The sequence below is a fragment of the Ambystoma mexicanum genome, chromosome 5p, assembly GCF_040938575.1.
Source record: "Ambystoma mexicanum isolate Mex_15411 chromosome 5p, UKY_AmexF1_1, whole genome shotgun sequence".
Lineage (NCBI taxonomy): Eukaryota > Metazoa > Chordata > Amphibia > Caudata > Ambystomatidae > Ambystoma > Ambystoma mexicanum.
In genome coordinates, this window is record NC_090930.1 from 812,111,630 (window position 1) to 812,123,646 (window position 12,017).

The window sequence follows — 12,017 nt, forward strand, 5'->3', positions numbered from 1 at the left end:
AGATTATTAAAAGATTTTCCAAAAAGGAGAATACTGCACCGATTACTGTGCTGCACCGATTAAAGTTTTACACTAGGAAGCAAGAAAATACAGAGCAGGCCGATGATTGCATCAATCGAATGAGGGAGTAAGCTGCACTCTGCGGGTTTGGAGGCAATGCCGAGAACGTGATTTGCGACATTTTGGTTTGCATACCAGTTGCAGGAAAGTGTAGGACAAATTCATACTCGAAATCGTGCTGAATTTAGTTAAAGCCACCCAGATCACCAGCTCAGAGGGAGAGCTCTCGTGCAGATGCAAAGAGATGGCATGAACTGTGACGGCCGCTGATGTGAATGCTGTGAGGCTACTTTGATAAAAGAGGCGGAAAGAAGAGAGAGCCTTTGAAGTGTCACAGATGTGCCAGCACACGACATTTAGCAAATGTCAAGGACTGTCCCATGAGAATCAAAGAATGCTTTAACTGCAGGAAATTTCACCTCCTGGCAATAGCCAGCAAATGGAGGGGAAAGAAAGTGCCTACATTGAAGGTGAAGGAGACGTGAGTGGAGATGACAAAGCTGATGATGATAGGCCTACATCATCATCATGGTGAACAGTTTGAGGGTGAGAAGAGAGAGACTGCATTGTGTAATAAAAGTAGACAACAACGAGACTCAAGTGATGGCTAACTCAGGTTCCGATCTAACCCTCCTGCCCATTCAAACATACAAGGACATGGTGGGACATCGTGAATTGGGGATCAGAATAACTAAACACTGACCCACTGTGTTTGGAGGAGTGTAAGTGGACCTTTTGGGCTACATCGATGCAAGCATCGAGATTAAAGGTAGACAAACCATGACCAAAGTTTATTTTTCTGAACAAGGTCCGACAGTCTTGGGGTGGGATGACCAGCACAAGCTGAACATAAGGCTGGATCCCAGCACCGATGATCAAGTGCTCTCAATCAAAACAGGCGGAGCGTCATTGTCGAGAGATTAATTTCCCGCCCTTTTTTCTGAAGTGCCAGGCAAAAATAAAAACAATGTCAACAAAATCTGTCTGAAGCCCAATGCAGATCTGATTACACACAAAGTGGGGACCGTACCCACAACTGCAAGAAGCACTTTGGAAGCTCAATTAACATGGTCAAGGAAAGCACCATTGAGACTGCGTAGTCCTCAGAGTGGCTGAGCCTGGTGGTACTTATCAAGAAACCGCAGTCAAATTACATTAGGGTGTGCATCAACCTGTGTAGCCTGAACATGGAGGTAATAATGGACAGTTACCCATTGCCTAGTATCAAATAACTGATTCTTATGATCTCACACCTTTCAGCACCTATCAATACACTTGCATGCCCTTTTGGTTGTCAACAGCCGAGTCAGCATTTCAAAGGATTACGGACTCTTTGTGCTGCGAAACATGGGAAATGTGTCATACTTTCAAGATGACCTTCCTATTTATGCAGATGGTGCTGAGACTCACAGTAGAGTCCCGAGGAAAGTGCTGGAGAAACTTCAAAATGTAGGAGTATGCCTGATAGGCGAAAAGTGCGTGATCAAGGCAAATGAGGTAGAATATCTGGGGTACAAAATCTCAAAGGATGGCGTCAGTCCCAAGAAGAATCATACAAGTGATAGGTAAAGCCCAAGCACCAAAGTCAAAGGGACGAGCTGCGCTCCATTCTTGGATACACATTGTCGGAACTGTTGAGAAAAGGGGGAAATTATGAATGGTGTCAAGAACAAAAGTCAGCGTTTGAAGAGGTCAAGAGGAGAATTGTAAATGCTTTGTGTTTGAAACCATTCAACCCATTGTGGGAAACCTATATAACTACTGATGTCAGTGCCTACGGGCTAGAAGCCATGCTGACCCAGAAGAAGGGTGACATCAAACAAGTAGTTGCATTTGCATCTAAAGCACTCTCTGTTACACTCTCCGATACAGAAAAGAATGACTCCACTGTTGAAAAAGAAATGGCCGCAGTGTTGAGCGACGCAGGTGCCCAGGAGGCGCTGCCCGATTATACGTAGCACGCATAGCTGCGTCCACGCCTATAAGAACTGAGGTTCGGACCCTCTGCGGCAAAGCCTTCGCAGGACAAGACTGCGGTGTTTAGCGATGCAGGTGCGCAGGAGACATTGTCCGATTATACGTGGCACGGATCACTATGTCCACGCTTCCGTGCCTAAAAGAACTGTGGTTCGGACTCTGTGACAAAGCCCTCACAGGACAGGGCCGTGTTGTTGAGCGATGCAGGTGTTTGGCGCTGATGGGGTAGTGGTGCAGATTGTGAGCGTGGATGACCTCACTTTCCTGTCTGCGGCCTCAAGGCAAGAAGGTGCAGGAGAGTTAGCTTTGCTACACTCCACGCGACTCCCCCTGACCTGTGCCCCTTCTCCCTCTTGCACATGCTTTGCTCCCCCTACAACCGGTCCTCGCACACTGCCCGTGCTCGCGTCTCCCTTGCATACGTGCATTGCCTCACACCGTAGGCTGTGTGCACCCTCCGCATTCTGAGGCTGCGTGCGCTCCCCTGCAACACAAGATGTGTGCGCTGTAAGAGGATTCAATTCAACACTACAGCTAAGTCAATGCCTAGTCTGGGATACTGAATGGAAACCCTTATTGATATATCTTTATGTCCAGTTCATGAGTTCTGGATGACTACCCCTATATAACAACCCTCTCTTAGAATCCCCCTGACCCCACTGAGCCAAGAAGTAGTTCTGTTTTGCAAGTTTAAAAGGTTTATTTGAGAAATAAAACAAAATATAGATACCACGCTTTTATAATAATTAATAATCGATATCGCCCTTATAAATATAATGTTAATCAACAATGGGTAATCTGACACTAGCACACTTCTTTATAATCAATGGGGAGTTGGTGTAGGATGGATAAGGCAGCGAAAATACTTTTATGATTTCAAGGGAAAAGCAATGAGGAATAAAATGCAGTACAGAAATACTTGATATGATTTTAGCAAAAGATAAGATAATCACTTTTTCTCTGGCAATTCACCCCCCTCCCCTATGCAATGTAAGAAATGGAAGGAGATGGAAAGAGGAGCACACAGTTCTCAGGAATGCAATCAAAGACAATACGAAATTCAATTCCCACCCCAGCAAGCTTAGAGAAACCAGGTATGAGTTTTAAAACACAGGCCCAAGTGCTTTGAATGTGGTGGCAATGAAGTGAGAAATATGCTGAAAATGCTTTTAATTCCCATTAGGAGGTTCAGGGTGAGTGAGAGATACTTGGGATGAGCTCAGGCTCACTTTAGCAATGATTCAGGGATGGTTATTAAGAGGCAAACACATTTTTAGCAAAGGAAAGCAAAAAGCTGCTATCTTTTTACAGGTAAAGAAATCAGGCCAAATCGCAAATCGTGGCAAAATTCGCAAGTGCGTGAATCGTGATTACAGCAAAAGTATAAGGAGTAGCAAACGGTTCCAGAGATATGAACGATTTTGTAAAGGTTGTTTTTCGGATTTAAAGTAAAACTCAAAATGACAGGTGACAGCTTGCAGCTGCAGAATTGACAGGTGACAGTTGTGCAGCATTAAAAATGACAGATGACACGATTTATAGGAGGCAGTTCTACTTAGGTTAAAATAGTTTGGATTAGATTATTTTAACTAAGAGATTGGTACTGCACAGTTCTGCTAGGTACTCACAATATAAATTTGAAATAGGCCTCGCCACGGATCGGGTCAGGTTTTGGACTGGACTCCGGTTCTGGTCTCGGCACTTCACAGTGATCTGGGTCAGCTCTCTGGTTCTGCTCACAGCGGTCTGGGTCACTCTAGATCTCTGGCCTCTGGTTCTGGATACTGCTCTGCTTTCCGGTCCGGATCAAGTGGATTCTGGATGTAACACTGCTTTCTGGGTACTGGCAAGAGTTCTTGGCAAAAGAATTCAGACAGCTCGCCTGGCTGTGGAATAGTTCGCAAATGACTTTGAGGCCTGCTGACAAATACTTTTGCTTGCAGTGGGCCTTCTTGGTTCAAAGTTCTGTAGTCTCTGTTTAGCTTGGAAGTCTAAGTGTAGGATCTCTGGATGTGAAGTCGTCGGTCAGCATGCTCCGCAGCAAATGGAATTGAATGTCTCTACCTGTCCCAGCAGTCTCTTTTTATGTGTTTTGAAAATGGGTGTGTGTCTGGGCCTAGCTAAGCCTGCCCCTCTCTACTTGTCATTGGCCCAATTCTCCCCTCTCCCATGATTGGGGGAAGGAAATGGATTGTCAGCATGATGAAGTCTGTTTATGGGTCAGAGGATCCTCCCCTGGTCAGTTTGCCCACAAATCTATATTTGATTCAAATACATCCTTCCCAGATATACAATTTGTTGAAATTACATGTGCACATTATATATTCCTTATGGTCCATGCTTGTCCGCCTCTGATCTTCCTGGGGGCTTGCATTCAAAAATGACAACTTTTTGCGCTTTTTAACTGGTTTTGCAATATCGGACATTTACCCAAAATTACACACATGTGCGCAAGGAGTATGGACATTAATTGATGGTGTCAGATTTTTAACATGCAGACATTTGGAGTGAGACCCTATTTTCAGCTAGCAACCCCCCAGAATACACCACAGGGTCCTAACGCCTCTCAAAATGTTCACAGAAAAATCACAAAAATAATGATATTACTTATATAATTCTGACAAGTCCGCACTATGAGTTATCTATCTTTTTAAAATTATGCCCTGGTCAAAAAGGGGTGTGGCTTCCCACATCACAGGGTGAAATAACTGGTTTATCCACTTCCCCCAAGCTCAGCTGCTAGCAGAGGCACTGCCCCTCCCAGTTTCCCCTAAGAGGAAGCCACTTTACGGCCCCCCAATATAACATTTGCCTGAGTCCAGGACAGGCCTTTGTTCAACTCCCTGTAGTCCCCAGCTGCTCCACCCCTAATCTAATCAGAGAGGTGACAACTCCTTTTGGCAAGGGGAGTGGCTGAACAGGTTTCAACTCCTGTCGGGGGTAGTTGTCAGGCAGAATCCAGTTTCATTAAGCCAGGTTTCAGCTAAATGTCACTTTTTGTTCCCAGTTTTCTACATTCAAATCAAACTGACAATTTTTACATATACATTAAATAATTACTTCCTTCAAGTCATTTCAGAATATAGTTTTACATTGTATCCACCTCTTAGCAAGTCTTTCCTTGGTCTGGTTTTGTTTCATTTGTTCAGTTTTACACAAAAGTCTGGTGGTTTTAAAACGCCGGCTTTCTGATAGTGGTGAGTACTGGTAATGCAACCATTTTTGGGATTAAGAAAATGAATTCCCCACAGTTCTGAGTTTCTTTTTTGGCAATCAGCATTGCCATTCCCAATGGTTTCAGGCTACTGTGTGTGTAGCCCACTGGTGGTTTTAGGCAGTGCCCTCCTGTGCTCACAACATAGGCAAAGATGGGTGGCAGCCTATTCTTCATGTTTTCCCTGTGCACTCTCTGGGGAGTTCTGGCCATCATGATGTTTTCCATGCCAGTACTGCACAGTTTTATTGTAGGGCTTGGATGCATGGGTAAAAACATCCCACAGTGCTCCCTCGTATCTTGGCCATGTGCACTCCCTTGCTTCTCTTGCCACACGCACTCCCTTGAATCGTAGGCCTCCTGCACTCTGTTCCGTCCCCCCAGCATTCCAACCATCCTCTCGCATCTCAGCCCCTCCCTTCCTTGATCTATTGTGCACTGTATTGACAGTGTATCGTGTTCCACAGGCTTTGGAATTACATTCCATTGCCTGCATTCTTTACTCCTTGGTTCCTGTATTCTGCCTTGTTAATGGTATTGACTATGTGTTGTTCCCTACGGCTTTGAGATTGTGTTGCTCTCTACGATTTTGACATTGGGCCTCATTATAAGTTTGCCGGTCCGGTAACAACAGTACCGGTAAGCTTGCCGATACGGTTGTTACCGGACCGGTAATCTACGAGTTCTGCTCACGGGTGCCTTCCCGCCCACCAGGACTGGCCTAGCGGGTGTACCGGCACCTGCAAGCAGAGCATGTCGAATGCACTGCCACCATCCGAATGGTGCCGGTGCATCCGGCCTCTCCATTCCCCTGTGGGGCTCAAATGGGAATGGGGAGCATTTCATTCCTGCACCAGCGAATGGGCAATTACCGGGTCCGGCAGAGCTGTAATGACCCGGTAATTGCCCATTCGCGGACGGCAGAAAAGTGTGCAAGTTTGGCGGTAGCCTGCCGGTTTAACCGGCAAGGCTACCTCCAAACTTGTATTGAGGCCCATTGTGTTGTTCGCTACAGTTTTGGCATTACATTGTTTGCATACTTCACTTCACTTCTAGGTTCACTGTTGTGCTCTGTGCTTTGCTCTTGGTTCGTATTGCATCTGCATTCTTTACTTCTAGGTTCCCTGTTTTGCTCTGTGCTTTGCTGTTGGTTCTGAATTGCATTTGATTTTGCAGGTCTGTTCTTGTTATTTGCTCTTCTTCCCTCCCTTTTGTGGCCCCCCTTTTGTGACTCCCTCCTATCTGGCCCCCAGCGCTGCCCCCCTTCCCTGCCTGGGCTCCCTTCTCCCCTGCCCCCTTTTCCTCCCCGCACCTTCTATGGTGCTCTCTGTCTAACCTATCTTATCAAATTGCTTTGCTTTTGACTATCCTATCCCTCTCACTAAGTCTGGCAGAAAGAAGCTCTAAAGGGACATCCTGGTTTCCAACCCAGGCCTATCTCTGATACCTACACTAGTGCTTCCTCCAGACAGACCCTTACCAACATCCTCTTTGTCATTCACTCTCCAGGCCTATGGAACCCCCATACGGTCTCCTTTTTCCTCTTCTCCCATTAATGGTGGCCCCCAGTGGGAGAGCCTCCTGGCCCCCTTCCACTCTGCTAAGACCATCATTGATGTCTACTTGAATGGCACTGTCTTGGTCCATGGCCCTCAGGCCAACCTCCTCCTTTTTGATTGACACATCCCATGCCTTATCAATTTGCTTTCCTCTCCTGCTATCCCTTCTTACCCTCTCTGGCTCCTTTGCTGCCTCCTTCCTCAGCCACCTCTCTGGCACCCCTTGCTGCTTCTCTGGCTACCCTGTTGCCTCCTTCCTCCATCACCCATCTGACACTCTCATCTTCCTCTCTGGCTACCCTGCCTTCTCCTCCTGTCATGGCAGCCCAGCTCTGTAATGCCTTACCTACAAATTTAAGAGCTGACCAGTCCTTCTTTAGCTTTAGGAAAAGTACCAAAAGTTGGCTCCTTGCAAAGGACCCATGACCGGCACCATCTTGCCACTGTTATTACTAGCTATTATACTATACTGCTTGTATCTGTGTAAATTGGCTCTGTGTATATCTGATGTATAATATTGTTAATCTCAGTGTGTAAATAATGTAAAAATGTCTTGCAACTATTCTACTATGTACTTGAGCCTATATGCAATTTGTAAGCTACAAATGACCTGTAACACGCCCCGATAACTCTGGGTGTGTAGCGCTATATAAATAAATGAACAAACAAACACACTCCTCTGCGCATCCTCATACCCCTCCAACACTTCCAGAGGGCATACCTCTGGCCTGTACCCCTCCACAGAAGTCCTTCAAATGTGTCAACCTGTTCCACATCGCTACTCTCAACTCTCGCTCAGCTGTCAAACATTCCTCTGACATCTGCCATCTCCTGGAAGAGCTTGATTTGGATGTACTCGATCTCACCGAGACTTGGTTTATGGCCAGATCTGTCACGAGTTTTGACACTCTCCTTCCTGATGCCTACAAGATCCTCTCTGCACCCAGAACCAACTGTCCCAGTGGGGCTGTAGCCTTGATTTTCCCAGAGTGGATCCCTGCTTCTATCATTCCAATGCAGTTTTATTCCTCCTGTGAATGCCTGGTGTGCAGGCTCTCTTTCTCTCCTGGCATCTCTCTCACTGTGGCCACTATCTACAGGCCACCTGGCCAGGTCGCCCTCTTCCTCTCTGAGTGGGCTGACCTCTCCTCCTCAACTTCTCCCCCTCTGAGACCTGAACATCCACCTGGATGCTTCTAGCCCTTCTTCGGGACTCTTTTGCAACCTCTGCCACTCTCTCTCTCTATTCTTCCTTCTGGCCCAACCCACTCTGCAGGGCACACCCTGGATGTTATGATCTCCTCAGACCTCCCCTTCACTAATCCTCTCACCACTCCTCTCTCTTGGAGTCACCACTTTCTCCTTTCTTCCCACCTCTCTCTCTCTCTACCCCTCAGGTTAAGCCAAATCCTGCACTACCACCTACCTTCTCGGTCATCTGACCCATGAAGCGTGTGTCAGTTGAGGCTTTTGCCACCACTTTCTCTCCTTCATCTTTGGCTGACTCACACCCTGACACAACCCTCTGTAATCTTCATCTCTCTATCTCTAAAACTTTGGATGTTCCTGCCCCTGTCATGAGGATCCTCTTGAAGCCCAAGACCAAGTGCAACTCTTGGTACGATTCCAACCTCGCCACCCTTAAACACAAGTGTAGGGCGGCTGAGAGGAACTGGAGGGCATCAGATGCACCCCCTGAGAAACTGGCCTGCCGCCTTCTCCAAAAGCAGTAGAGACTATCTGTCCTCTCCAAGAAGGGAGCCTACATCCAAGCCTGCGTCATCAAACAGCTCAACCAAGCCTTTCTAAATCTGCAAGGAGCTGGCCAATCCTGCCGCAGTCTCTACCTCTCCTGTTCCATCCCAGGCCCTCTGCACGCCCTTGGCTTCTTGTTTCCCCACTAAAGCTCAGGACATCCTGTTCACCCGCTCTTCCTCTAACTCATCTTCCTCCTCCACCACTCCGGGCCCATCTGTGGCTATCTCGTCTCCTCCTTTCTCCTTTCTCCTTCTTTCACCTCCAACAATGTTTCTAGTCAAGTCAGATCTATGAAAGGCTTGTCAATGCAGGTTCTGCCTGCTCATCCAGAACTGTCAAGGACCACATCCACACCCTTGCTCCAGCGTTGGCCCATTTCTAAAATGACTCCTTTGCCACTGGAACCTTCCCCTCCCCCTCAAGCACTCCCTTGTACATCCCCTTCCGGCCGATCCTTCCTCTTCTACTAACTATTGCCCGATCTCCATCACTCTTTTCCTGGCCAACTCCTGGAAAAGCTGGCCATCCCTAGCTTAATCGGCATACTGAATGGTTGGTTGTCTCCACGACCACCAGTCTGGCTTCAGAGCTCCCAGAGGCACGGAAACTGTTCTCTTGAACACCCGTGAAGACTTGCTCTGTAATCTTGACTCTAATCTCCCTTCTTGCCCCATTCTCCTTGACCTATTCTCCGCTTTTGATATGGTCAACCATACCACCCTCCTCAATCGCCTCTGTGATAAGCTAGGTATCACTGATCAGGCCCTGGCCTGGTTGACCTCCTTTCTCACTGAACGACCCTCTCAGGTCCAACTGGGGTCTTTCCTCTCTTCTATCTCTCTCTCTACTTGTGGTGTTCCCCAGGGATCTACCCTTTCTCTCTGGCTTTTCAACCACTACCTGCTCCAATGTTCAGTGTTATGCGGATGACACCCAGCTCTCTTTCAGGTTCCCCTCACCTCAGCCACCTCTGCTCCTTCTCTCATACCAGACTGTCTGGCCACAATTCTAGAATGGTGTGCTGCCAATTATCTCTGCCTTAATGCCAGTAAGACTGAGATCCTCTTTATCAGTACACCTGATCCCTCCTTTCCTCTCTCCCTCTCTGGCTGGCTACTCTGGGCCCTCTTCCTGCTCCTTCCTGTGAGGCTAAGAACCTTGGTGTCATCTTCGACTCCACCCTCTCCTGCTCTCCTCACATCTCCGACATCTCTAAGAAGTCAAACTATCAGCTGCACCTCATCAGAGATATTCTTCCTTTTCTCACTTTCCCCAAGGAGCTCACTGTCTCCAGAGCCCTGGTCCTCTCTAGGCTGGACGGCTGCAACAGCATCCATCTAAATCTACCTGCCTCTACTGTTTGAACTTTACAACGCATCCAGAGGACTGAAAGACTTGTCCTTGGCCTCAAGTCCACAGATCAGATATTTTCAGCTCTGAAATCTCTTACATTGGCTCTCTGTGACTGCAAGGATCAAGTTCAAGACCCTTTGCATTGTCCACAAGGCTTTCTGGGGCTTGGGACCGTACTACCTCCAACTTTTTATTCCTAAACATCGTCCTTCTCGAGCTCTCCGCTCATCTGCCTCCAACTCTCTGAGGGTCACTTGCTTTTCCAAGCAGATAGTAGGGGGTAGATCTCTGTCCTTGACTGTGGCCTCCCTCTGGAACATCCTCCCTGCCTCTCTCAAACTTAAGCAGAACCACCTCTGGTTTTGGAAGCAACTCAAGACCTTCCTTTTCGATTCTGCTTTCTCTCTTCCTCTTCCCCTTCCCCTGCAGATGTCGCTGATTGCTCTGCGCACTAGTCATCTGGCTACCCTCTGATTTTGGGCCAAGCCTCCTGCATGTCCAGTTGCCCTCGCACTAGCTCTGGGCTCCCCCAGGACTTAACGGTCTGTACCTGCGACCCTACAGTCCCTTTCCTTTGCCCTTATGAGCCACCTGCTGGATGCAGTTATTGAGTTACCTGCACTTCTCCCTTACGCTTCGCCCCTGGCACTTCTCACTTCCCTCTTCCTTGCACTTGTGCGATCCGAATGACACAGGACCTAATAAGATTGTTGTTTTGTCCTCCCTTTGTTTCCCCCTCCTTGTCTTGTCCCACCTACAAACACTTGTGTACAGGTGCATTATAAATGTCATGTCATGTGCCTGGGCGTTGGTGTATTTCAGAACTTCTGTATGGGGCACAAAGTTTCACTTGGTCATGGACCATAAACCTATAATTTACATGCTAAGCCCAGGAGGCACGAAGACATCCACTCTGAGACTGGGGTGGATAGCAGCCAAACTGCAAGAGTACACCTATGAAATAATGTATATAGCAGGGTGGAAAAATAGACAAGCAGACTGCATGTATCGCATCTACTGGAGCACAGAGATGTTCCTTCAAGTCGAATGCATGGTAGTGTCTGTGAGTGACCTAAGAAGCTGTACACTCCTGGAAATTAGTCAAAACCACTGTATGGAAGAGTTAGCCAAATATGCAACCCTGAGAAGAGTTGCTGACTGGGCTCGAAATGGGTGGCCCAGTGAAAGGACCATCCCAGAAGGTACTGGAAAGTGAGTGAGGACATTTATGAACCCGAGGGGTTATTGATGAGCGAGGGTCAAGTAATACCTCATGTAAGAATGCAGAAATTAATTCTGTGCAGGGCACACTCGGGCCATCTAAGCTGCAACATGACCAGGCGAAGAGTGCAAGAGTCATACTGGTGCCCGTGCATGGATCAAGACATCAGGATAATGAATGTAGGATGCCATAATTGCATGAACAGTGACAAGAGGCTCAAAGTACAGCAAGCGTCATTGATCCACACTAAGATTCCTGCAGGAGTGTGGTACAAGTTAGGCCTTGCCTTCATCTGCCCTCTTGATATCATGTCTCCGGACCACAAATATGGAGTAGTAATGATGGACTACATGTCAAAATGGGTTGAGGCAGAATTTGTACCTAACATCTCCATGGCTACCATCATAGAAGTGTTGAAAACGATATTTCAGCGGGAAGGCCTACCAAAAGAGATAGTGATGGACAATGGCATCCAGCTAGTGTCAAGGGAAATGGAGGAGTTCCTACAAAATCATAATATCAAGCAAAGCAAAGTGAGCCTCTATCAACCCCAGGCCAACAGACTGGTCTAAAGGACATAAAAGGAACCTTGCAACTATCTGCGGCCTCAGGGATGGACCTTTACAAAATAGCCAATGAAGCAATAGCAGCTCATTGCTTAACCCCAAATGCAGTTACCAATGTGTTGCCTTTTCAGCTGCTGAGGAGGTGGAGGGCTGCTTCCACTCTTGTGCCCCTGTGGTTGTCAAAGGTGAGACAGGATGACACGGTCAATATGAAAGACGTGGGGCCTCATTATAAGTTTGCTGGTCCGGGAACTACGGTACTGGTAAGCATGCCGGTACCATAGTTCCCGGACTGGCAAACTACGAGT